Source organism: Eptatretus burgeri, chromosome 23 (assembly GCF_056783735.1).
Source record: "Eptatretus burgeri isolate ZD-2024b chromosome 23, Ebu_testis_v1, whole genome shotgun sequence".
In the NCBI taxonomy this organism is placed as follows: domain Eukaryota; kingdom Metazoa; phylum Chordata; class Myxini; order Myxiniformes; family Myxinidae; genus Eptatretus; species Eptatretus burgeri.
Genome location: NC_140983.1, coordinates 871,684 through 899,458, shown reverse-complemented (window position 1 = coordinate 899,458; position 27,775 = coordinate 871,684). Strand labels below are relative to the sequence as shown.

At 36.0% G+C, this 27,775-nt stretch overlaps 1 protein-coding gene and 2 long non-coding RNA genes across 4 annotated transcripts in view; 2 read left to right on the top strand and 1 right to left on the bottom strand.

Moving 5' to 3' along the window:
- LOC147007922 (uncharacterized) overlaps positions 1 to 27,775 on the top strand; it is a 197,282-nt gene that overhangs the window by 118,772 nt on the left and 50,735 nt on the right. The window lies entirely within an intron of this gene.
- LOC147007923 (uncharacterized) lies at positions 14 to 27,535 on the bottom strand. 2 transcript variants are annotated; one of them, XR_015053749.1, is made up of 3 exons: positions 26,979 to 27,535; positions 26,652 to 26,728; positions 14 to 626 (listed from the first exon to the last, which is right to left on the bottom strand). It is a non-coding gene; the product is annotated as an uncharacterized LOC147007923 (long non-coding RNA). The 2 variants fall into 2 exon arrangements; XR_015053750.1 differs by lacking the exon at positions 14 to 626 and adding an exon at positions 22,533 to 24,277.
- Positions 5,188 to 9,137, top strand: LOC147007924 (uncharacterized). Its single transcript, XR_015053792.1, has 2 exons — positions 5,188 to 6,934; positions 7,032 to 9,137. It is a non-coding gene; the product is annotated as an uncharacterized LOC147007924 (long non-coding RNA).

The window sequence follows — 27,775 nt, the reverse complement described above, 5'->3', positions numbered from 1 at the left end:
GGATGAAGGCCCTCAATGGCAGACATGAGATCAGGGACTTCTATCTGGAAGTATCTCTCTTGATACAGTCTGGCATCCTGCCTTACTCTCAAAACTCTCTCACTATGGCATCGAAGGTAAACTCCACACGTGGACCTGTGATTCTGAACCAGCGGTTGGGTTATAACTATCTTGCAATGTAAATTTGTCAATGTATACATAAATTTTCACCGTCTCAAGAGGGGAACAATTGCTTTTCGTCGATTCCCGTGGGTGTAACAAGTCACGTGATGGAGTATTCTGACTTCATGAAAGAGTGTCGTCATCCAAATAAGATGAGGTGTTCTTGATAACTCAGAGTGTTGGTGTAACTCGGATTTTATTTGTACCAAATCGACTTGAACAAATATAACTACTGCACTTGGATTGTCCACAGCATGATTTTTGACGCGCTGCACCTGGGACTTGTCGACATCTTCACACCTGCCACTGTCAGGTGGATTTTCATCGATGGTTTGATGTTTCAAAATCCCACAGAGGGAAACCTTGATCCACAAACACCATCACTGTCGATGTAAGGAAGGGAGGTGAATCCTCCCAATCTCGCATTGCGGCACATGGATGGATTTTCACTCCTGGGTTATTGCCTGCAGAGAAGGGAGAACTGCATGAGAAAAAGGATGCAAAAAGAGAAAGGATTACTCCACATTAACCGAAGAACATTTGTTTACTCCACAAATTTAAACTCCATCTGCGTCATCACATCAAGATGAAGCGTCACTTTACAACCCCTTACCGACCAGACTCGGTGGTGTCATGGTTCGAGAGTCTGCTCTGAGTCTGGGAGGTTGGTGGGTCAAACCAGTTGCTTGACGAAGCAGAGTCTGCTTCCTTGCTTCACGTTCAGCATTTAAAAGGTTAAAGGCACGGACAATCCCCATAGGTTGACATCCATAGGGGAAGGAAAAAATTTTCAGAAGTTTAACATGATTGAAGCAATCCTGTACTCTACCCTTAATAAACACTCAGAACCAGATAAAACATGACCCTTCCCTTGTGTGATATGTCTCAGGACTCTCTCTCTCTCTTTCTCTTTCATATTAGACGGTGCATAAATTTCGGTAACATCAGAGTGAGCTGGTATGCTCCGAACCAGGAAGTAAAAAAATTTTTCTCTCTCTTCTCTTCTCTTTTTGTTTTTCCTTGTGAAGACATTGGGAAAAGGCAAAATACGTTGGCGCTAATTGAATAATTGGCCATTAAAACTAAATTGCGAATAATCGTAATTGCGATATGCAAACTTCCGGACCACCCACGTACGGGCACGCGAGAGCGAAGAAACGGCCTGTGTGGTTGTTGTTTCTTGCTCGCAGTTTGAATATTTATTTATTTATTTATTTTTTGCGGGCACGTACTAGTGGGGAAAAAAAAACATTATATGGGATTTATCGAGAAGTGTGTTTACCGGGCTGTACGACACCGTTAAGAAACCACTGGAAAGAAACCTTACCTGCAGGAGCTTTTCTTACTCCCAATTGGAAGGTGATGTACAAATTTCCGACCGTTGGTCGCACGGGAGACTTAAATTGGAGACTGGTCCATCAAGCCCTGGCCACACAGGTTCTCCTGCAGAAATTTAACCCCTCTGTGTCTAATTCATGCCCTTTCTGTATGAATATCGAAAATTTGAATCATGCGTTCATTGAGTGCAGGTTGACACCTCTGTTTCTGTACCTGAGTCAGATTTTTTGGAAATTTAAAATAGTTTTTTCCTTTCCAATCTTTATTTATGGGCTTGCTCTCAACACAGGAAACAAATCTGTGTTTTTTCTTTTGAATTTTTTACTTGGAATTGCTAAGCTTGCAATTTATAAGACCAGGAAAGCCAGATTGGTAAATAAGAAAAATGAAAATGCACTTTTTTGTTTCAAAGGCATGGTGTCTGCTCGTATAAAACTAGAACATGCATATCATGTAAACATGGGTAGTCTTCCGGTATTTGCAGACTTAAAGTGCGGTGTTGGTGTCTTGTGTAAATGTGTTGAGAATGAAGTTCACATTTTTTGTGAGTTGTAACAATATCATTGATCCTTGAACCTTCATTGTTTTTCTCACTCTGCTGGAGCACCTGTAATTAAAGAATGGCACTTTGATTCTCATGTGTTGATGCTTTTATGAACCTCAGGCAAATGGTGCCTCAAGATTTCTTTCTTTGTTTAAATTTGCCTTGTGAAATGTTTTATACTTTTATAATAAAAGGACATAAAAGTCAAAGTGTCTCTCTCTCTCTCTCTCTCTCTCTCTCTCTCTCTGTCTCTCTCTCTGTCTCTCTCTCTCTCTCTCTCTCTCTCTCTCTCTCTCTCTCTCTCTCTCTCTCTCTCTCTCTCTCTCTCTCTCTCTCTCTCTCTCTCTCTCTCTCTCTCTCTCTCTCTCTCTCTCTCTCTCTCTCTCTCTCTCTCTCTCTCTCTCTCTCTCTCTCTCTCTCTCTCTCTCTCTCTCTCTCTCTCTCTCTCTCTCTCTCTCTCTCTCTCCCCCCCCTCCCCTCTCTCTCTTTTCACAAAGTGTCATGCCATTGCCTTCCCAGCACTAGTCGGGACTATAATTTGTTCACCTTTTTATTTTATTTTTTCTCCCCTTTATTTGCACATCATAACGCACAACTTCCAAGTGAAAAACAAATTCCACATTTTTCAGAAAATTAATTTGAAATACAAAACTGGAATATCTTGGTTGTATAGAGTGTCCACCCCCCTTGAGTTAATACTTGGTGGAAGTACCTTTGACAGCAATTACAGGTGTGAGTCTGTGTCCCAGTCCCTGCAGATGGGAAACATCCCGATATCATGATGCTGCCAACACCATGCCTCACATTAGGGATGGTGTTCTTTGGAAGATGTGATGTGTTGGGTTTGTGCCAAACGTAACGTTTTGTTTTTCGGACAAAAAGTTCCATCTTGGTTTCATCAGACCACAAAACTTTCTGCCACATGGCTTCAGAATCTCCAGAGTGTTTCCGCATCCCTCAAACGGGACTCAAGGTGGGCTTTTTTGAGAAATGGCTTCCTTCTTGCCATCCGACCATACAGGTCAGACTTGTGGAGTGCTTGGGATATTGTTGTCACATGCCCACAGTGAATAATCTTTGCCATAAAGGCATGTGGCACTTTCAAAGTTACCATTGGCCTCTTGGTCGCCCCTCTGATCAGTATCCTCCTTGCTTGGTCATCCAGTTTGGCAGGACGGCCTGATCTAGGCAGGGTCTTGGTGGTACCATACACCTTCCACTTCATAATGATTGACTTGACTGTGCTCCAAGGGATATTCAAGGCCTTTGAAATATTTTTTATACCCATCCCCTGATCTGTGCCTTTCCACAACTTTATCCAGGAGGTCTTTTGAAAGCTCCTTGGGGCTCATGGTTGAGTCTTTGCTGTGAAATGCACCATCCAGGAGAAGAAACCTACAGGAAGAGCTGATTTTATTCTTAAATAATTAGAATAACCACAATGTAAAACTAGAACGGGCACTCGTAGAGCGCATACCTTCGCCGCAGCCACAAGTTACCTTTGTATTAAGTTGTCCACAATGCATCTCAATACAAATATGCATTTCGTGACCCCCATGACCTTTGACCCACAACCGCTACCTAGGGTGACAATAGTACTATACCTTGTGTCATTTGAGAAGATGGGGAATTGAACACTGAACAATTTGGAGTTAATTTGATGTAAATCGGAAACATATTAACCGTTTTCATCATGAAAAAACGATGTTGACCTTTTTGTGACCTTGACCTTTGATCCGATCGCTCCCAAAATCTAATGGATTTGTCCTTTCATGATGCCAAACAAATCCAAAACAATTAAAGCCTTTCTGCGTTTTGTTTTTTTGCGTTAAGTTGTCCACAACGCTTTCTGATATAAATGTGAATTTGTGTGACCCCCTTGACCTTTGACCCCCAACCGCCGCCTTGGGTGACAAAAGTACTATACCATGTGTCATATTAGAGGATGGGGAATTTAATTTTGAACATTTTGGAGTTAATTTGCTGTAAATCAAAACAAAATTGACAATTTAATCGCGAAAAAACGATTTTGACCTTTTTGTGACCTTGACCTTAACCTTTGATCCGATCGCTCCCAAAATCTAATCGATTTGTCCTCTCGTGATGCCAAACACATCCACAAAATTTCATGACAATCTGCGAAGTGGTTTTTGTGTAATGTTGTCCACAACGCTTCGCAATCAAAAACTCCATTTTGGTGACCCCCTTGACCTTTGACTTCCACAGACTAACTAGGGTTGCAAACACTATACCATACGCTATATCAGTGGATCGGGATTTGAATACTGAACAGTTTGGACTTAATTTGATGTAAATCGGAACAAAATTGACACTTTAATCGCAAAAAAACGATTTTGACCTTTTTGTGACCTTGACCTTCACCTTTGATCCGATCGCTCCCAAAAGCTTCGCCTGGCGTCCTTGAGTAACTGCACATCATCTCTGAAAATTTCATGCAAATCGGTCCAGCAGTTTTTGCGCAATGTTGTCCGCACACATATTTACCAATAAATAAATACACACGGGTCAATACAATACCTTCGTCAAACGAAGTTTGCGAAGGAAACAATGGTGGCCAATTAACTTGGTGTGTGATTTTGAAGGTGATTGGTTACAATTGAGCTCATTTACAATTGCTATTATCATGGGGGGCGGGGGGGGGGTGGACACTTATCCAACCAAGATATTCCAGTTTTGTATTTTTAATTAATTTTCTGAAATTTGTGGAATTTTTCACTTGAAAGTTCTGAGTTATGATGTGAAAATAAAGGTGGAAAAAAATAATATACAATGAAATAAAATAAAAAGATGAAAAATTTGAAAAGGGGAGGGGACTTTCAAAAGGCACTGCAAGTGGCTTCGGGGTATTTTGGGTTTTCGACGTCTTCAGGGGTCTTGAAGGGTCTTCAAAGGTCGAAAGGGACATTCCAATAGTACGTAATTAATATCCAGTGTTGCATTGAGTTCAAAGAGTACGTAATTAATAGACGTATAGTCACATGGTTGAACAGGATAACCAGGGAACGACTGGTCGGTGTGGATGACGCACACACGATGTCACAGAGAAGAAAGGTGACACCTATTTTAAGGGGCAACCCCCTCCCCGGACGACTGTGTTTCGAGATCGATTTGGAGGCGAAAAGCGGTGGGCGGAGTTTGCGATGGTGGGCGGGGCTATCGAGCTCGCGTCCTGAGATCACGTGATCGTCCTTGGAGACGAGTTACAGGAATGTGGTTGCTAGGGAAACGCACGTTAATATCGAGGAAGAGGCTCGAGGCCTCGTGGATACATGGATCTTGTATTTTTCGATTAATTAAACACTTATAACGGATTATTCTCCACACAATGTATTACTATAAGTACAGGACCTTGTATAGTTTAATTATGTGTGTTGTTGAAGCACTTTTAAGTTTAATTCCAACACCACAACTATAAATAGTGTGATTGTGACGAACAGCCTCTGTACTCGCATCAGTTGGCACGTGGAGTTCACTGATCACGTGGTGTTAATTACAACACGTGGTACAAAGATTGTCACGAACAAGCAAAGGTAATGGAGGTTCGTGAGTGCTCTCTTTTATACAACGGTAACTACAGACACAAATAAACGGATAAATCATTATGTGGTCACAAACTCACAAAGGTAATCGAACATAAGTAGGGTAAGAATACTGATTCTGGCTCACTTTTCCCCATGTAAATGAATGGGGGATTTTCAGCGATTTATATTTTTTTTCCCTAAAAATAAACCCCCCTTTTTATCCCAAGGTATATTTATTTGTCTCCCCTTTTAACTTGGAGGTTGAACCTCATTGAATTGAACACCTGGGGGTTGAACAGCTCACTCATTGAACCTATAAAGATTTGTTCATTCTCAAATTCCTTCAATAGTTTAATTTTCTTTGCACAATAATCCCCATCTAAAATATTGACAAACAAAACATTTGAATCTTTATATTTTTTAAGATACCCCATTTGTGCCATTACGAAATGATAAACTTCTCTTAATGCTCTTGTTTGACCACCTCCTGAGCCACAGGTTATTTTTTGTTAAGCCCCGCCCACTTTTGTTAAGCCCCGCCCACTTTCCACAAGGTATTCAATAAGCCCCGCCCACTTTTCTTTAAGCCCCGCCCACTTTTGCTAAGCCCCGCCCACTTTTGCTAAGCTCCGCCCACTTTTCATAAGGTATTTTTTCTAAGCCACGCCCACTTTTCCTAAGCCCCGCCCACTTTTGCTAAGCTCCGCCCACTTTTCATAAGGTATTTTTTCTAAGCCACGCCCACTTTTCCTAAGCTCCGCCTACTTTTGCTAAGCCCCGCCCACTCTTACATCATTTCCAGTTCATCTCTGACTCACAAAGAAATCACTAGAAAATTACAGGATGTTATGGTTTTGAAAAATTTCCCAATGAAGGCTTGCCTAGGCTTGCCCAGGGAATTTCCAAAGGAAACCACACCCACCAGTCTTTCTCTATAAAAGCTTCAAACCCAGGCTCCATTTTAAACATTTGTTCTTGCTGGCAATGGTGTTCTGTGTGCTTGTCTCAAACTCTCTGTCTTCTATGGAACTAAACCTTCAAGTTGATGAACTGGATTCAAACCTCTTATCTATTGAGGTAAGATTTTTTATTTTCCTATTTTCAAACTTTGATTGAAGCATACTCATTTAATAATTAAATAACTTAATTAATACATTATTATTTTCTCTCACAGGAAATTGTGTCTGAAATACGAAATGAAAATACTGCTTTTGCTACAACTTGGGGGAAATTGTTGGCTTGGTTGAAGACCTTGAGTGGGATGACTTTGGTGTTCCTTGGAACTCTGTCTTCTATGGAACTAAACCTTCAAGTTGATGAACTGGATTCAAACCTCTTATCTATTGAGGTAAGATTTTTTATTTTCCTATTTTCAAACTTTGATTGAAGCATACTCATTTAATAATTAAATAACTTAATTCATACATTATTATTTTCTCTCACAGGAAATTGTGTCTGAAATACGAAATGAAAATACTGCTTTTGCTACAACTTGGGGAGAAATTGTTGGCTTGGTTGAAGACCTTATGAGCGACCAAGACCCACAGAACGAGTTCGTCCTTGATGACCCAACCAAAGAGTTATACCTTGGAGACCAGCAAAATCCTGAAAAAGAGTTTTACAGCAATAGTACTCATTGTGAGTTATCAAGACAATACCCACTGAACAAGTTATACCTTGATGAGCCAGAATACAAGTTTTACCTTGGAGACTCACAAATTTTGAAAAAATCAGTAAATGAGTTCTGCCTTGATGGTTTAAATAACTACCTTGGAGACTCAGGAAAAGGGTTTTGCCAAGATGGTTCTAAATATGGGACCTACCTTGGAGACTCACAAATTTTGAAAAAATCAGTAAATGAGTTCTGCCTTGATGGTTTAAATAACTACCTTGGAGACTCAGGAAAAGGGTTCTGCCAAGATGGTTCTAAATATGGGGCCTACCTTGGAGACTCACAAATTTTGAAAAAATCAGTAAATGAGTTCTGCCTTGATGGTTTAAATAACTACCTTGGAGACTCAGGAAAAGGGTTCTGCCAAGATGGTTCTAAATATGGGGCCTACCTTGGAGACTCACAAATTTTGAAAAAATCAGTAAATGAGTTATCCTTAAGAGACTTTGTAAGTTGGTTTTACTTTGAATACTTGAAATGTGGGTTCTGGATTGATAACTCACAATGTGATACATATCTTGGAAACTCAACGGGAATGTGGTTATACCTTGAAGACTTGGAAAGTTGGGTTTATGTTGGACACTTGAAACTTTTTTGGGGGCTTTTATTTATTTATTTATTTATTTATTATTATTATTATTTTATTTATTTATATTTTGGAGACTTTTGGAGTTGCTATCACTCTTTGGGATCTAAACCTATCGATGTAGTTCTTTGTCGGATGGTGCTTGATGGGAGCAAGATCAAGAAAGTTCTGGGAAGAAAGTGCAGGCTTACTCCCTCTTTCTACGTCATCAAACCTGAAAGCCTTAAAAGACAGAATTGGAAGAAGAGAAAACAAACAAAAAATATACATTGTTCGTTCTGGGAAGAAAGTGCAGGCTTACTCCCTCTTTCTACGTCATCAAACCTGAAAGCCTTAAAAGACAGAATTGGAAGAAGAGAAAAAAAACAAAAAATATACATTGTTCGTTCTGGGAAGAAAGTGCAGGCTTACTCCCTCTTTCTACGTCATCAAACCTGAAAGCCTTAAAAGACAGAATTGGAAGAAGAAAAAAAAAAAACGTAAAAATATATATATATAGGTGGAAATCTCATTTTGAAAAAGACATTGTGTTGGGCGAGGATTGAGTTGGGGTTGAGATTTTGAATGTGAGGGTTGGGGTTGAGATTTTGAATGTGAGGGTTGGGACACACACACATACACATCAACAAACAAAAGTTAAGCCTTGACTATTCAGTTGAGGATTCTGTGTTTGGGGTTCACAGATCTAAGAACGTCCCCCTTGACACACATTATATACTGTTATACACCTCGGACTTGGCCCTCGAGTGTCCACAACGGTGTATAGTAGGAGGGAGTGAAGCGCCAACCTATTGCTCCCATTGCACACACACACACAAACAAAAGTTAAGCCTTGACTATTCAGTTGAGGATTCTGTGTTTGGGGTTCACAGATCTAAGAACGTCCCCCTTGACACACATTATATACTGTTATACACCTCGGACTTGGCCCTCGAGTGTCCACAAAGGTGTATTATCTGCTTAGTTTTGTCTTTTGTAATTCCTGTGAATAAAATGAACCTAAAATCTCTTCCCCTTCCAAATCATATATTTTATAAGTCCAAGGAACTGTATCTATTACATCAACAATTTTAAAAAGTTCTTTCGTCCATCGTTCAGTAAAACCCTTTTCAAAATGAGATTTCCACCTATATATTCTTACGATATCACCAACTTTGAACTTAGGTTTTCTGACATTAATCTCTTTTTCATATTTTAATTTTGTAAATGTTTCTGATGGCTTCATATTCGTTGACGTGTGAATCGTGTCATTATACTTATCCACAATATCCTGAATAAAAGATAACCATTGTTGTGAACCGAGTTGTGTGAATTTTTTATATAGTCTCTCTTTTAAGGTACGATTAAAACGTTCAACAACAACTGCCTTCCCTTCATTAAAGGTACTGTATAATGTAATACTGTTATTTTTTAAAAAATTCATAAATGTCTTGTTATAAAACTCTCTACCCTCATCAGTCCACAATTTCTTAGGTTTTCTCTTACTTTTATTAAATATCTGTTGAAAAGCTAACACAAGAGTATTACCTGTTTTGTTTTTTAAAGGGACAACCCACGCATATCTACTCCTCAAATCAATAACGGTTAAAGCATACTTGTACCCCTTATCATTATTGAGTTCAATCAAATCAGCAGACCAGATATAATCAACTTCCTTGGAATAAACTTTCCTTCTCTGAAACTTTGTGAATATTGGTTTATGTAATTCATCAGCTAATTGCTCTTCAGTCTTAATGGCATCATTAGAGCCTATAAGTTTTTTGAATTTCCAAGTCCAAGTTTCAATTTAGCACTAATCATCTTCTTCACGATGAACCTATCAACTTTTTCTCTCAAGGTTGGATTTTGTATCAGAGACAAATTATATAACATTTCTCTATCGGCTTCATGCTTTTCTTCCAACGTTGTGGTATTCCCATAATCAATATCGTGTCTCATGCACACTTCATCAACTCTATTGATTGGTTTACTCCAGGATTTAGGATTGTCTGCCTCATCTAATCTTTTATCCAAGTTTGTGCCTGGACCACAGAAAGAATACCCTGGAAGATGTAATTCCCCTGGTATTCCAGTAGTTGTAAATTTACTTCCTGATAAAAACTTTTGTATATCTCCTCCGAGTTTGTGTTTGGAGATAAATTGATTTTTTGAACCACACACCGAACATATACCTTTTTGTATAACCCTGTTATTTTTACTTTTAATATATGAAATATTTTTAGTATTAGTTTTCTTTTTACATTTGAGACAATAACTCATTTATTTATGAGAAAAATTTCTGCAGAGTGCAAAAACCTTTTTAGTTTCCAACATGCACATTTGAATCTTAATTTTTAAAACATAAAGAATCCTTAGAAATGCCTTCACTCTCTCCTCCATTTATTTAAGAAAAAACTTGAATTAAAATACATGTCTTCTCGATGTCGATAGTCTTGTCGAAAGTATTGCAAATAGACTTTTTAATTCTTTGTATTCCTCCCTGGTGAGATAAGTTAATTTCTTTAATACCTCTATTCTTTTTGAATCTCACTGGTTTCCATATTTTGATATTTATTCATTCTCTCTCTTTCCTCCCTCTCTCTCTTCTCTCTTTCCTCCTTCTCTCTCTCCTCCTCCTCCTTTTCCTCCTCTTCCCTCTCTTCTTCAACTCCTTCCTCATCCCTTACTATACTTGAATCGTTTACACCCCATAGAATATTATACATATATTCATCAGGATTTCTTGTTATTCCTGTATCCAAAATAATTTTTTACAACAGGATACCAATAAAATTTCTTTTGAATTTCTAAAAGAGCCTTACCTTTTCTTAACCTTATAATTTTTTCATTATTTAACATTCTAATTAAATCTAAAGTTGTTGGTTTATCAACATCAGCATAATGCCAATCTTTTATTGAAAATACCTCATTCTTATGTTGTAGAACATATTTATTAAAATACCGAATACCCTTTTCTTGAAGGTATGCTTGAACACAGAAATGATAATTTTCTTGAAGCCTTCTTGCTGTCATTTATGTATTAGAAATATATGTTAGAATAATATTATGGCACGAAACACCTCCCCATCTTCCCATAGTTAAATCATTTTGTATTTCCTTACTTATTATATATAATCCTGTTTTTTCTGTTTTCATGAGATAAACAAGGGCAAAACCATTATTATATTTACCCTTATTAAATTCTTTTATTTGTTGTTTACTAATCGTGGCTCCACAAAACTCATTCTCGATACCAAGTGGATAATATTCTTCCTTACGAGACTGATTTAATTGTTCCAGGTCTTCGAGGTTAATTTTAAATGACCAATTATACCCTAAATCATTCATATCATACCCCCATTGTTCTATTCTCATACAAACGATACGCCCTTCTTTATAAAAATTTATTTTAATTCGAACTGTGAATTCTGTATGACCTGGAGATAATATCAACACTTCTGTATCTTTAGAATACACAGCCGTTTTATTTAAGTATATATATTGTGATAAATCGCTTAATCTCACCAAGTCATTCGCGTCAGTCGGGCTTGGATAATTTTTTAATTTATAAGCATTTTTCATGTTAATATTTTTGTTTATATTATATTTATATCGTTCAGCCTGTGCCTTTGTATAATAATTTGATAAATCAATATCCAGTTCTTGAGATACACCAAAGATAGAACCATCTTTACCAACATAAGTCATTTATATTAGATTAAAAATAATATCATAAAATTTTTTATTTTTGTTGAGTTGAAATAACACATATAGACATAATTGACCACAACACTTGGAATTTAATTCTTGGACTTGAAATGTTTGATAAACACCATTCTGTAAGAATTTTATGACTTCAACAGGTGGTGGAAGACCAAAACTATCAAAATAATATTTGTCTTGACTATTAAAAATACAAACCCAATGAGAACCGTTCCCATCATTATCTTCTAAGTTCATAATAATATTCTTTGTATGTTTCGACACATTTGTTAATTCATCTCTCATACAAATAACCACATTATGAATTTTTAATTTCTTACAATATTTGGCAAGTTGTAAATTTGATGTTGTATTCTTTCCAAATTCTTTCAACCACTCATCAATGCTCATTTATTTATTAGAAAGATATAATCCATTACCTCTTTTCGTTAATTTTACACCTGCTTGTGCTATAGAAGAAAGCATATCTCCAACTAACAATCTCGCTTTATCAGGCAGACCTTCAAGTTTTTCAGCAAAATCTACAATTACACCACTTCCACTAATTTGTTTCTCCAACTCTTTGTTATGTCTTTCCAATTCTTTTTGAGCCTGGAGTTGAGCCTTCCTTTCGTTGGCAGTTTTGACCGCTGTTGAAATACCACCCGTCAATGCTCCAACCGCACTTAAACCAGCAAATAAAGGAATTAGAAATGGGAGAAATCCTCCACTCGTCTCTCTTATTGAATATTTTTTTAACATTGGTTTTGTCATTTTAATTTTAAGTGAGCCAGTGTCATTCAAGATTTTAACCTGTTCTCTTGTGAGCAAAACATCAATTCTTACTGCTCCTTTTCTCTGAATTGTATTAACGTTAATCGTACAAGGCTTTTGATTTTGAACACAAGATGATAGTTTATGAAGATTGATTTGATTAACATATACCCCAGTTGGTACTTTGCCACTCATTTATTTAACAAAAAAATTATGTGAGACTAATCATCACACCATTATCTGTATTAATCTGCAATTCTGTTTCTTCCAAAAGCAAACAATATGTATCAACTTCTTCACTCTCTCCTCTTTCAATGTATAGGGAAGTATCCACTCGATTAGACTTTATAGTTTCTTTTTGAGCGCTCAGGTCAAACGTATAGATTGTATACAAACTTTTAAATGCTGTCATATCCAAAATAGGTTCTTTATTTCCATTACTTTCACACACCTTTTGGTAAGACTTGTATGCTTCAGCAAAATCATTTTTTCCCAATTAATTTCCAATCTATCTCGTGGATAAAATGTTCCATCTAGAGAAACGCGAAGTTGTTTCACCTTAGCATTATCACTCAATGCATTATTCTTATCAGTCGCAGTATCACCATCTGGCTTTTTAAAAATCATCCACAGATATCGTGGCTTTCCTTCCAGAACACCCAAATTCCACGTGTAAGTAGTTTGATTGAGTTTAACGTGTTGACATCTTCTTTTGAGGTATGATACACTGAGTGGTTTTTTTGAGTTAAGTCTTCGATTCAACATCTCTTCTGTTTTAAGATTAGGAGTATATTCACTGATATACCAACTCATCTCCTCAATTACAAATTTATTCTGATCACCAAAAGCATTACCAACACCAAAAAGCAATCTATTTTCATTATCATTCCTTTGTAGTTGAAATCTAATTTTAAGACCATACAGAACTTTATCATAATCACAAAATCCAAATATACCTTTAAGAGGAACTGCCACAGTAAAACTATTTTCTGCTTTTGTATCATCATTATACATTCCTTTCCTTTGAGTATACCCAGGGTCTGTGTTTGTTCCCGTTGACATATCAGGAATAAAACCTTCGACAGACCCCTTTCCCATTCTATCACTGAATGTATAGAGTGTAAATTTCATCATTTCAGATACAGCAGAGACATAATCAACCGCTTCAACTTCTTGTGTTCCAATATACAATCGCACACTATCAAACATTTTCCAGAAGAAATCATTTACAAGTGTAGCGTTTGTGTTATTCCCAGCCTTAGTGAATTTAAATTTACACAACAAGAAACTTTCGGAGAGATTCAAATAGGTTTGTTGATTATTTATTTCAAAACTTTTTGTACCATTTGTATTCCAGTCTGTTCCAGTTATTGCATTTACCTTGAAGTAATCTTCTTTTTTAGTGGAGTTTGAGATAATAATAGTATCATCCAAATCATAGATACTATCAATTGCTTCCATACTTGTATTTATTTAGGAAAAAGATGTTAAAACTTTTGAAACCCTGATCCAAGTATTTGAATTATTTTCTGTCGTTCTTGGGGGGACAACTGAGTTTTACCTTTCTTAATTTCTTTTATTGCTTGTAATTTATGAGATTCTTTCTGAGCATCTTTTATACTCTTTACAGCACCTGCTACATTTCCCACAGCAGAAGCAGTTGAACCAATTAGGTCTTTATGTTTAAGAATAGTTGAACCAATACCCATGAGAGTATCAATTATCCCATCTCCTCTAAATTGATGTCCGACACCCCTTTGTCTCTTAGGTTTATAGTATCCTCTACCAAGATACATACCTTCACCCTTGTAGTACGGGGAAAGGAACATCCCATCCCCTGTAATTATTTTATATTTTCCCAACTCGTGCTTCCTCACAATAACCATCGTATTTATTTATTGAAAAACTTCACGTAGGTGAATTCTGATGGATATAACTTCTCCATTAAAAGAGATCACACGATTATCTTGGTCGGTTATCCTAAAATTTACTCTGTGTATGGTTTTTCCTGACACAGGTAGATAAACCAAATTTTTAGGCTCCATATTGAATTTATAACCAATTGGGGTTGAGTATGCGCTGAATGAAAATATTGTATTTGTTTTTAATCCATCATTATAAGCACCATCAATCAAATCACAGTGAATTAACACCGAATTTATTCCTGAGGATATTTGAATGACATTATCACTGTAAAACGTCCCATTAGTTTCAATCTTTTTTGAGGAGAAACCTAATAACTCTCTAAATGAATTATCAATTGTGAAATCAACCTTGTAGTTATTTTTAACTTTAATCGTTGATTTTGAAGTATGTTTTTGAATGTTTATAACAATATTTTTTGGTTCATCACCCTGTTCTTTCATAAGACGAGCAATTTCGGAAGATATTTGAGAAATCTCGTATGCTCCGGTGAGACTGTTATCGTTTTGTATCCACTTCCCGGATTATAACTAAACTTGTCATTTTTCTCGGTTATATTAAATAAGGTATTATAAGTCTCCATGGACAATAAAGATGCCTCATATTCTTTTGTTGTGTCAAGTTGTAGTGGGTATGGGAATGAAGATGTGTGGTCGCTTGTTGTGAAATTAAAACTCAGGATTGTGCTTCTCATCTTATTTAATATGAGATAAAATGTCTTTATATTGAGATTTATTAATTATTTTCATGTTCATCAACTGGTCTAAAATGGCTGATGCTTCATTAAAACAATTGTTATTTCCAGCCTTCTTACTGCCGAACAACAATAACAGTCTATTAACTAATTGCGATGGGTCATTTGGAAGAAAACTAATACCTGAACCAAGGATACTTAAAGCCTGAATAATGTGTTTCTCCTTCTCATTCTTCCTACTTTTACCAGAAAGAATAACCTTATAATTTAGAGTGTTCAGCAAATCAATATATACTCTATCATCATTATTTTCCATATCCAATGGTTTATCAATATACTTTGATTCATCCCTCACAGTTGAACCTTGTCTTCCATCTTTTGTGAGAAGAAACATTAATCTCGGAGTTAGTTTAACAGGGGGTTGAGCAGAACTTAAGAACCTTAATTCATCATTAAATATCAATACCTTTTCTTTAACAAGATGAAATATTGCTGGTTGTTCTGTTGGAATGAGTCCTGCTTTGGTTTTTGAATCCGCTGAATATTCATTGTTTTGAACAGCATTCACAATATAATCAGGGGGTTGATTAATCTCTTCCAGTTGTTGAAATAAACCTTCATCATCATATTCTAATTCTCCTAAATGCTCTAATTCTTCCTCCGTCATTTGACTGAAATCTTTTAACATTTGAAGCTTTCTAGGAGTATATTCTACTGTGGGAACTGTGGAAACATCTTTCATTTTTTCTTGGGAAGTTTTTAAAAGTGGTTTAAAAAATTTCTCTTGTTTTTTCAAATGCTTCTTCGCCCGTTAGTTTCTGTCTGCGTTTCTTCTTTATGTCTTCCTGTTGTTTTACAACTTTTGAAACCAACTCTTGATGTTCCTTAAATCTTCTTGCTCTTTCTTTTGTATCCATTTATTTATTGTAAAATATCATTTAATGAATTGTAAAGATCAACAGGGAAATTTTCCTTTTCTTCATCATTCAAGTAGATGTGTTCAAATAAATCCTTTTCTTTAAATATTTCATCAAATTCTTTATTAACATTAATGCGAGTTGTAATTTCTTCTTCACTAATCCTTGCATCTCTGCTTTTCATACGTTTGTGTTGAGTTTCTTCATCAACATCAAAACCGAATGATAAAATCTTCACTCCGCTCAGATATTTAATAATTTGTCTCGTTCCTTCTGGATTAGTTTCTAATATCCCAACACCACCAGATTTTAGTTTCTTTAACTCACTCTTACAATGTGAATATTTTGTTGTACCAAGAGAAACCTCCTCAAATATTTGTCCTTCATTCCTCAATCGCATATGTTCCTCCACTGAAATATAGTGATAATCTTCACCTTTTACTTCTCCAGGTCTTATTGCTCTAGTTGTTGTTGATACAATGCGTATCACGGGGTGTTTTTTAAGTAAATTTACAATATTCTCATTTGTACTACACAAGAACCTTGATTTATGAAAGTTTTTTCCAGAAGCAGATTTACCCACAAGATTTATAATAATAGTTGTCATTTATATATGTAATTGTTTATAAAACAAAAAATATATCCCTTAATATCTCATCTTGTTTCACAACAATATATTTATATTTTTCAGTCGTGTGCTTCATATAATCCTCAAATTTCTTTTTACTACATAATGTAGAACAATTATCTCTCCAAAAATTATTGATATCTATTGAATTTAACTTGAATAAAATAAAAGTATTAGCATTGTTTCTGATGGAACGACGAGGAAGTTGAAAGTACGATTGACTAAGATAAATACAATTACAAGAAGAATGTCTCCCTCTTGTGTAGTAGCTGTCCATTACCGTTTGGTTTCTCTCATTAACACAATCATCAAAGATAACGAGGTTCTTTTTTGATTTATCCAAATCTTGGGGAGACGGTATATCATCCGTATTATCACTAAGAATACAAGTTATAAGATTTGATTTCTTTTTACATCTCTGTGTATCACAAAATAGTTGAATTATATCTTCAATGTTATAATCATTTAGGTTTTTTGACGTTTAAATAAACCTATTATATCTTCTTTTTGAAGACCAGCATTAAAACCTTGTGAGAGTAGTTGATACTCTGGTTGAAAACTCGACTTTGTGAAAATTATTAAATTATCATAATCTAAAAAGTTGGGAGTGAGGAGCATTTTTAAAAGTAAGCAGGTTTTTCCACATCCACTTGAACCAACTATGAGACATCTTAATGAATTTGGGAGATTTTTATGGTTGTTAAATTTTATCTTATTTTCCCAAATAGGTAAAAAATCATTCATTTATATATTTGAAAAACAGGTTATTTAATTTATTATTGGCTTTTTTAGAAACTCTATATTTTATCCTAAGTTCAGGTTTAATTTCAAGATAATCCATTATTTTATTTATACAATATCTTGTGTTGATATTTCCCTGAAAATTACATCCATGAATAATATACAACAACAATCCTTTGAACATTTCTCTTATACGTTCAGTTTCTTCCCTTGTAAGGAAAGGTGTGTTATCATCCTCATACTTTACATTCATTTCTCTAATCAATCTTGTAAAGTAATTCATTTTTGGTGTAAATCTAAAAGAATTATTTTCCTTTTTATATTTTTTATTATCATTAATTAGAAGATAATCACAGAATATACATTGTTTATAGGCTTTTGACTCTGTGTTTAATCCCTGTCTTTCACACGCAGGACAATTCTCAAATTTGTCATATGGAGAATCAGGAAAGTCTAGCATATTTATAAAGTAAAACTTTACTTAAACTGAAATTCATCTATACTTTCAGTTGTATATTACCATCGATATCGATATACTTTTTTTCATTATCAGATTCAACGACAACATTTTTTATATTAAAGGTAATTTTAAAATTATCGTTAACTACTATTGAACGAAATGTCATTTCACCTGATATATTAACATCCTTTATTTCATCAAGATTTACATCTTTAGGGTTGTTGAAAAAAATACAAATTTCTCCTTGCATATTACAGATGGTCTTATCTTTTCTTTCTAAAGCTTCATCCATAAGGTTTTTGTTCTTTGATACTTTTTCTTGTTTCATTGCTTTTTCTAGTTTTGAATATATTACTAGAAGGAGAGGAGAAACTTTTGTTAGAGATACTTTAATTGATGTTCTACCAGGTATACTAAAAGCCCTTCCACTGAAGGAAATTGAAGAACTCATATTATTTACCATAATAGTTTTTATCCAATAGTTGTTATATTTATCTTTGTTCAATTTTACATCCTTGACATATTTCTCAGTATCTTTAACAGATGAAGAGATTGATTGAAACTTGTCTTTTGTGTCTTGAAACATTGTATTTATTAAGTGAAAAAGTTGGAGGATAAAATGTTTTTAAGCACAGATTCACCTATAAATTAAACGAAATTTTCATCAAGAAAATTTTAGTTTAAGCAAAGTTTTATTCTATAAATATGGTGAATACAACGTACTGCGATGTTTGTAATCACGAATATAAACATTATAGAAAACACCTCCGAACCAACAAACACACATTTAATCTATTTCATCAAATATCTCCTCTTGAGTTGGAAAGAAAACATTGTGATATCTGTTCAAAGGATGTTTTGAAGAGTAGTTATAATCAACATCTTCAATCACAAAAACACAAGAAAAATGAGTTTAAAGTAAAGGGAGACTATTATATTAAAAACACTGATGAGGCATTTAAAGGGCATATAAAAATAAGGATTTTTCAATTTGGAGAACCCGGTCCATCATCAATAGCTGAATCAATTGAAATAGTGAAACCCGATGTTGAAAAATTTATTAAAAAGACATTAAAAGAAATAAAAACTTTAAAGTTTTATATGGGAGTGAAAATGAATATGAAAAGACAAGATGAAGAACAAACTCCTTATATGAGAACAGATCTTCATTTTATAACATCATTTCAAGATTTTTTGAATAGTGGGGTTTATGAAGAACTATCAAGACAAGAGGAGGATGTTGATAATACAGTGGTAGGAAGTGGATTCAATATTAAAAAAATCATCTTTTTAGATATACACATTCTAAAATCAAACCCTCTTAAAGCTTCTTCTTATATTGAATTACCAAAAGAAATAAAACTAAAGAAGGCAGTTGTTAATATTAAGAACAATGATAATAAATGTTTTCTCTGGTCTGTTCTTGCTCACTTACATCCACCAAAATGTAATTCAGAAAGAGTAAAACAATATATGAAATATGAGAATACCTTGGACATTAAAGATTTTAAATTCCCAATGCCATTAACAGATATTCCTAAATTTGAGAAAAAGAATAATCTTTCTATTAATGTATATGGATTAACGGATACAAACAAAGTTCAAATATTAAAAATTTCAAACAACTATAAAAATGAAGAAACACACATTGACCTTTTATATTTTAGTGTTGGAAAGAATTCACATTACACATACATCAATAATTTATCAAGATTAATCTCTTCTCAGGTATTCAGAACAGCAAACAAAATATATCCTTGTAAGCGATGTCTTAATTCATTTCATACAAAAGAACGATTAGAACAACATTCAAAATATTGTAGTAATCATAAATCAGCTGTAATTACAATGCCTAAACCTGGTGAAAAGATTTATTTTGAAGATTATAATAAATCTATCATGCACCCATTTGTGATATACGCTGATTTTGAATGTATCCTTAAAAAGATAAATACTGCTTCTCCTAATCCAAAAGAACCATATACAAATAAATATCAAAAACATATTCCTTGTGGTTTTTGTTATTATATCAAATCATCTGTTGGAGAAAAGTATAACAAACTTGAACATTATCGTGGAAAAAATGCTTCACAAGAGTTTGTAAAACGATTAGAAAAGGATTGTATAAGACTCACTAAATGAATGAAAGAAACAAATGAACCGATGAAATTAACCAAAGAAGAAAAATTAGAATTTAGAATGAACAATATCTGTCATATTTGTGAGGGGGAAATTAAGGAGTTTAAAGTTAGAGACCATTGTCATCTTACTGGTAAATATAGAGGTCCCGCTCATTCCTGTTGTAATCTTAATTATAAATTACCTTCTTTTATTCCAGTCTTTCTTCACAACAGCGCCAACTATGATACACATCTATTTATAAATGAACTTTCAAAAACACCAGGGAATATTTCTGCTATAACAAACACAAGTCAAAAGTATATTTCATTTTCAAAAATGATATTCACAAAACCTATAACTCGTATTAGGTTTTTAGATTCTTACAAGTTTATGGGAACACCACTAGCCTACCTCGCATCAAATCTAAGCTCCACGGACTCTTTTCCAAATCTTAATTCATTCTTTCCAAAAGAGGAAATTCTCACTAAAGAGGAAATTCAGATTAAAGATGAAATTCTGATTAAAGAAGGAATTCTTACGAGAGAGGAAATTCAAACAAGGAATGAAATTCAAAGTAAAGAGAAAATTCTTACAAGTAAGGGAATTTATCCTTATGATTATATGGATTCATTTATGAGATTTAAAGAAACACAACTTCCTTCAAAAGAAAGTTTCTATAATAACCTTTATGAAGAAGAGATAAGTGATAAGGAATATAAACACGCACAAGAAATATGGAAAATATTTAAGATAAAGAACCTTGGAGAATATCACGATTTATATCTAAAAACAGATGTTTTATTGTTAGCTGATGTGTTTGAAGCTTTTAGATCACTCTGTCATAATAAAAATTGTTATGGGTTAGATCCTGCCCACTATTTCACAGCTCCTGGTTTAGCTTGGAGTGCAATGTTGAAAATGACAAAACAAGATATAGATTTAATCAGTGATGTGGATATGCTTTTGATGATTGAGAAGTCCAAGAGAGGTGGAATATCACAAGTATGTTCAAAAAGATATGCTAAAGCAAATAATAAATATCTCCCAAATTATGATAGTGAAAAAGATAGTAATTATTTGATGTATTTTGATGCTAATAATTTGTATGGATGGGCAATGTCTCAATCTCTACCTTATGGTAAATTAGAGTGGGTGGAAGAAAAGAATTATGAAAAGGCTTTGATGAATATTGTTATTTCTTCTCAAGAGGAATTGAATGACGAAGAAGAAGGTTATTATTTTGAAGTTGATTTGAGGTACCCGAGTGATCTTCATAATAAGCATAAAGATCTTCCTTTTGCATGTGAGAAAGAAACTCCAAAGAAAGAATGGTTAAGTGATTATCATAAAAGTTTTAATATTAAAGGTAAATCAACAGAAAAGTTATTAACAACATTCTATGATAAAGAGGGATATGTTTTGCATCAGAGAAGCTTAAAACAGTTTTTGAGAGAAGGATTGAGAGTAGCTAAAATTCATAGAGTTTTAAAATTTAAACAAAGTCCTTGGGTGAAAAAGTATATTCAATTCAATACAGATATGAGAGCAAATACAAAAGTAAAATTTGAAGGGGACTTTTATAAATTAATGAATAATGCTGTATTTGGAAAGACTATGGAAAATGTTAGAAACAGGCAAAACATTAGATTCGCAACATCTTGGAAAGAAGCTTCGAGATTGATAAATAAACCAAGTTTTGAGAGAGAAGAGGTTTTTCAGAGAACTTTTCTGCAATTCATATGAAAAAGGAAAGTATTGTAATGGATAAACCAATTTATATTGGAACAGCAGTTCTTGATTTATCAAAGATATTGATGTATGATTATTTGTATAATGACTTAAAGAAAGAGTATGGTGAAAATGTTTCATTGTTGTATATGGATACTGATAGTTTTATCCTAGATATAAAAACTGATGATGTTTATGAAGATATGAAGAAAAATATTGGAGTATATGATACAAGTAATTTCAGCAAGAAGAGTGAGTTATTTTCCAAAAAGAATGAAAAGGTTATTGGTAAGTTTAAGGATGAGTTGGGTGGAAAAGTAATGAGTGAGTTTATTGGATTGAGAGCAAAGGCATATGCTTATAAGTATGGTGAACAGATTGATAAGAGGTTAAAGGGAATAAAGAAATATGTAATAAAGAAATCAATAACTTTTAGAAATTATTATAATTGTTTGATGAATAAGAAAGAAGAATATAGGAAAATGAATACAATAAGAAGTTATAAACATAACATATATAGTGAAGAAGTAAATAAAAAGGCATTAGGAGCCTTTGATGATAAGAGATTTATTTTAGATAATGGAATAGATTGTGTTCCATATGGATATTGTATGATAGAGTGTATAAAATAGATTATGTTTTAACGATGGGAAGATGGGTTAGGGTTTTTAAGGGCTACACTTGCTTTTTCACAATATATAAATGGCTAACCCAAGTATTAATCAAACTAAAGAGTGGAGAAAATCTCAGTCTTGGTATATAAATGGAAAACATAATGAATGTGAAAAATATCAAATAAGTCTTATTGAAAAAATAACTAAAACAAAGGTAAATAAAACAAATAAGCGAATTAATTTAAAAACTAGTAAGTTAGAGGATGTAAAGAAAAAATGAATATCCTTGAATGGACTGAAAACTTTGATGGTTATCAATTGAACAATGAAAAAACAATTTACTATAATCTCAAAATGATATGTGGCTCAGGAGGTGGTCAAACAAGAGCATTAAGAGAAGTTTATCATTTCGTAATGGCACAAAAGGGGTATCTTAAAAAATATAAAGATTCAAATGTTTTGTTTGTCAATATTTTAGATGGGGATTATTGTGCAAAGAAAATTAAACTATTGAAGGAATTTGAGAATGAACAAATCTTTATAGGTTCAATGAGTGAGCTGTTCAACCCCCAGGTGTTCAATTCAATGAGGTTCAACCTCCAAGTTAAAAGGGGAGACAAATAAATATACCTTGGGATAAAAAGGGGGGTTTATTTTTAGGGAAAAAAAATATAAATCGCTGAAAATCCCCCATTCATTTACATGGGGAAAAGTGAGCCAGAATCAGTATTCTTACCCTACTAACAGGTCAAAGGTTGAAATGGTAAAATCACGTGTTTTATAACCGTCATTATAATAAGACAAACATCTGCCGTGAGAACACAATCAAACTGAGAGACAATAACTCCTCACTTTACTCGGATTCTAATCCAGAACAATGTTCTTTACAGACAAAGCCTTGAAACAAAACAACAAAACACACGCAAGCACACAATGGCTCGATATCACTGTGAATCACTTTGTTGATAATTATAACAACAAACTGTACGTTAAATGGTAAATTAAACACATCATTGTAAACATAAACCGAATCGTCAACTCTGATCAGGCAAATACTACAGTGTTGAAACTTCACCGCCAAGAGCCAAAACAACAATGAAATAACCATACCATGGTGAAACATTTCAAAATGTTAATTTACATAAAAAAGATCCTCAATTGTGACAAGTTATGCATTTGGTAGTTAATTCTGCAGTTCACAAGGGGTTGAACACAGAACCCTTGCCCCAAAGTAGCCACTTAACCAACAAGCCAACACCCAGTTTATCTGTGAGATTAAATTGTTTTATTACTTGTTTCAGTTGATTTGTGGGATGATTTGGAATGGTTCTGTCCACGATCTATTTCCCCCCACCTCATGATCCTGGCCTGGTTTCGTTGAATCCACATGAACGTTCAATTTGTTCTCCTAATAAAGTGATTTATGTTTTCTATATTTTTTAATTTTGGGTTGCATGCACTAGCCCAGAGACAAAGTAACTTCGTCCCATTGGAATGAACATCGCAGCTTCAGCCGTTATTGAGGTGGGTCGGGCTACAGTTTTACATTGTTTTGAGAGAGGAACAAAGTGAAAAAGAAGTACAAATTGGCGATTTTGTGATCTCTCATTGTGGTACTTTATCGGTGTATTTTGGCGTCTTTTTTAGTATTGGTAGTGCAGAAAACGCTCGAGAATAAAAGTTATGGCTTTGTATGTTTTTAACCCAAGCCCATGCCCCCTCCCCGAGAAAAAAAATAATATAACATATAATGAAATTAAAAAAACTACAAAAAAAAAAAACACGAAATAACAAAAAAAACATTTTGCATTTTCTTATTTTGATCTGGTGTTGTTAAATTGGTGTCGTGTTTTTTTCTGACAACAGACGATTTTTCTGCGCTACGTGCTTCAGCACTCGGAGCTCCCTTTCTGTGAGCTTGTGTGGCCGACCACTTCACGGCTGAGCGGTTGTTGCTCCTTGACGAGTCAACTTCACAACAACAACACTTACAGTTGACCGGGGAAGCTGGAGCAGGGCAGAAATTTGAGGGATTTAATATCTGAAGTGATGATGGAATCCATAACCTTGCTGATGATTGGTGGGAGGCTGATTGGTCTGTAGTTGCAGGGATCTGTTTTTGCACCTTTTTTTTCAAGCAGATGGAGATGACCTTGAGCAAATGAGAGGGTGAGGAGAACAGAGAGAGGGTGAGCAAGAGCAGAGGAGCAGGTTGCCAGGTGCGTCAGCAATGACGAGGACGAAAAGAAAGGAGTATTTAAATTACCACCTAAAAACCAATTAATACCTCAATATAATTATGCTTTAATGACTTTCCACTTCTTTACTTTCTTTCTTTATCTTCAGCTTACTTATTTCTTCGTTTATTCTGAACTTATATCTTATTTATTTTTGATTACATTTATTTATTAATATTATAATTCAAGATTCTTATAGACAACAGATCCAGTCAATGAAGCATGGAGCTGCTGATAAATTACAATTATAACTTTTTGGAAGTCAATGACATGGAGAATGTGGGACCTGAAGCATTTAATATAAAATGAAATATAGAGCTGCAAGATTGATAGATCGAAAGATAGATTGACAGAAGGTATTATTATAATAATAATAATAATAATAATAATATATTTTACTATTCTGAATATATTTTCTCTGTCGAATAAGCCAATAGGGAGAGACATATCTTGATTAGATCTTAATGAGGGCGGCCGAGCGTTTAACCGCTGGTGCGTGCCGACTATTACAGGTCAATTCGTGTGGTAATTACCTCCCAGTCTCTCTTGGTTCAGTCAATGCTGGATCAATGGAAGGAAAGGACAAACACGGACAGGTTGGAACGTCAACAAGCAAGACATGGCAGCCACTTACAGGTCGGCCAAAGCAAAACCTGTAAGAAAAATCCGGTGGCTGAACGAGCTATTGAAGAGCTCGGCTTGGAATACTTACGCGTGTCCCCAGAGGGTGGCCCTATATCTGAAGTTACCTTTGCATTGGCAACAGGTAACATGAATCAGCGTATACGTAGAGACGACCTCTCCGCTAGAGAGGTCTGGACACAACGAGACCAACTCACTGGCGAGCAGTTACCGATGTCAGATGGACAGCCAATTCACGGCCCAAGCACTCGGGCGAAACCTCGGGCCCATTCCACCACAACTGCCACTCCCCGTTTCCGCATCGGTGACCTCGTTTTCCTCAAGGGTGACAGAGACAAATGCAAAGCTCGTGACAAGTATCCGGTGACACAGATTTCTCGTGATGACGGATCGTGCCAACCCAGAAAGTTTACCAGTTCACAGCTTCGCAGGAAATGCGACTGCTGTCTTGTTGCGCCTACAGTAGTGGGTCAGGCCCAGTATGGCCCTGTTAGAGGCCAAGAATCAACTTCAGCATCCGAGTCCGATTCTGAGTCAGCCTCGCCCCACCATCTGTCACAGGTTCACACCTGGCTCCATTGTGCCCCGCGAAGGGACCATTTCACAACAAGAAGTCTCACGAGATACAACGGGTCATGCCCTATCGGAATCGATTCTGCTGCCCACACCACCAGAGGCTATTGTCAGGTCACCGGACACACACACACACACACACACACACACACACACACACACACACACACACACACACACACACACACACACACACACACACACACTGGCATTTCGTCTTCTGAACCGGTCAGTTCGGAGAAGTCTTACTCTCCACCTTCAACGAGGAGGTCTTTCCACTCAAGCGGTCCTCCTGCATGGCGGTGCAGTGATGAGTGGCTCATGGAGACGAATGGAAGACCTCGACAACTTTCGTGCTCACAATTTTGTGTCACTCTAATAGCCCACATTGTATATATGTCGTATTGTTGTGGGGCCGGGTATCGGCGATGAGCATGACGGCTAGATGGAGCAGTAGAGCCGGCTCCACCGATCACCCGGAATTTATAGGTCGTCACCCCGGATAACTCCGGAGCCGACGGGTCCCTTACTGGACCGAAGTTCGCCAATATATCGACCACGTGGGGTAGGGTCGATTGCCAATTTCAATTAACCTAAATACCCACGTCGTCCAACTATCAGGGAAATTCACCCTCGAAGATGCTCGCACGGAACGAGCTGCTAGCGTACTCGAACCGTGTGCGACCCGAGCGGACGGTCACCGCGCTTCCGTCGGTCCAAATGTCCCTTTACAGCGGCAACAGCCTGGCTCATTCTCCAACACGCGCCGTGTTAAACCAATCGAAGAAAGACACCTCCGCCCCTCCCGCTCTCCCTTTCTGGACAGTTTCGGCGCGCAGAACTGCTCGACGCCCTGTCATTGGCCAAAACGAGTGGCAAGTCCATTGATTGGCCCGTCGGCGTGGTGACGTCATGTGGACCCCTTTCCTCCTGTCGCGGGATCTAATTGGCTGAGCGGCGGTAACCCCACCCGTAGCACGCTGATTGGTCGAGGGCCGCCACCAGGCTCCTCCTTGAACTCCGCCCACCAAACAGGCAGAGGAATATTATTCTACGCGGGCTCCGCCCACTTACGTGCTGACACGCACGAAGTCGATGGCGTCGGCCAGAGCGAGGTGAAGGTGATGCTGGCGTTGTCGTAGTTGTGAGGGCTGTAAAGAATGAAAGAAAACCCTGACTATCAAAGTAACTCACAGCGCATTTACATTTATTCGCCCATGAAACGAGGGACGGGGACCCGAACCATAAACACATACTTACCGATATAACTGTTCGATGGGACCTGAATGTTGTGTGCTCATGGCTTCCAGATTCGCAACAGTTTCTATCTCGACAAACAGTTCCTTGCATAATCGTTATACTGTGTTCGTGATTTTTTTTTCATTTATAGTTGAGACTTACAAGTTTCATTTGTCATCCATGTTCATGTTTTTTCAGTCGTCATCGTTGCATGATCCCGGTTGGCGTGGTGACGCGTCACGGCTTGAGTAAAAACCATCCTTGGAGAGCCTGATCTCTCGGCCTCATTGGCGCAGAGTGCAGTCACACTTATTAAACGCGAGAGTTAAAATCAAATAATTTACATTCAAGGAAATATCACTGATAAATAAACGATTAAACAAACATTTTCTAATCGAACAAGAAAAAAAAAATTTTTTTCAGTGAACAAACAAAATAATTTCAAACCAACCAATCAGAAGCGCTTCCGAATCAACCAATCACACGACGAGGTCAAAGCGCGCTTTTCCACAGAGAACAGCAACAGGTGAGAAACGCTTTGGTTCTCAAATGGAATAATTTCAACGCAAAGTGATTGATAATTACCTTGGCGAACACCTGGTGGACAACGAGGAGAGGTTAAACGAGGACGTCACCTCATTGTATTTCATTTGTGATGAGGGTTTAACCGAACCACGTGTCATCTGAACCGTGCCGTTTGTCAGTCCATGCACGGCACGTTCCCACCTTTGGATGACCGCTCGTTTGGACGGTGTATAGGTATTTTATTTTCAAAACGTGACAGGAGAAATGGAATAAATTAAATAAAGTTACGAACATCCCTCGGTTTGTCCCTTTGATTCTTTCCCTTGTTCCTTCATTTGTTCATTCCTTTCCCGATTCCCTCACACACCGACGCGCTCGTTTCGCATGGGTCCGTACGTGCGGCGGTTATCCGTGTACTGATTACCTTCGACTGA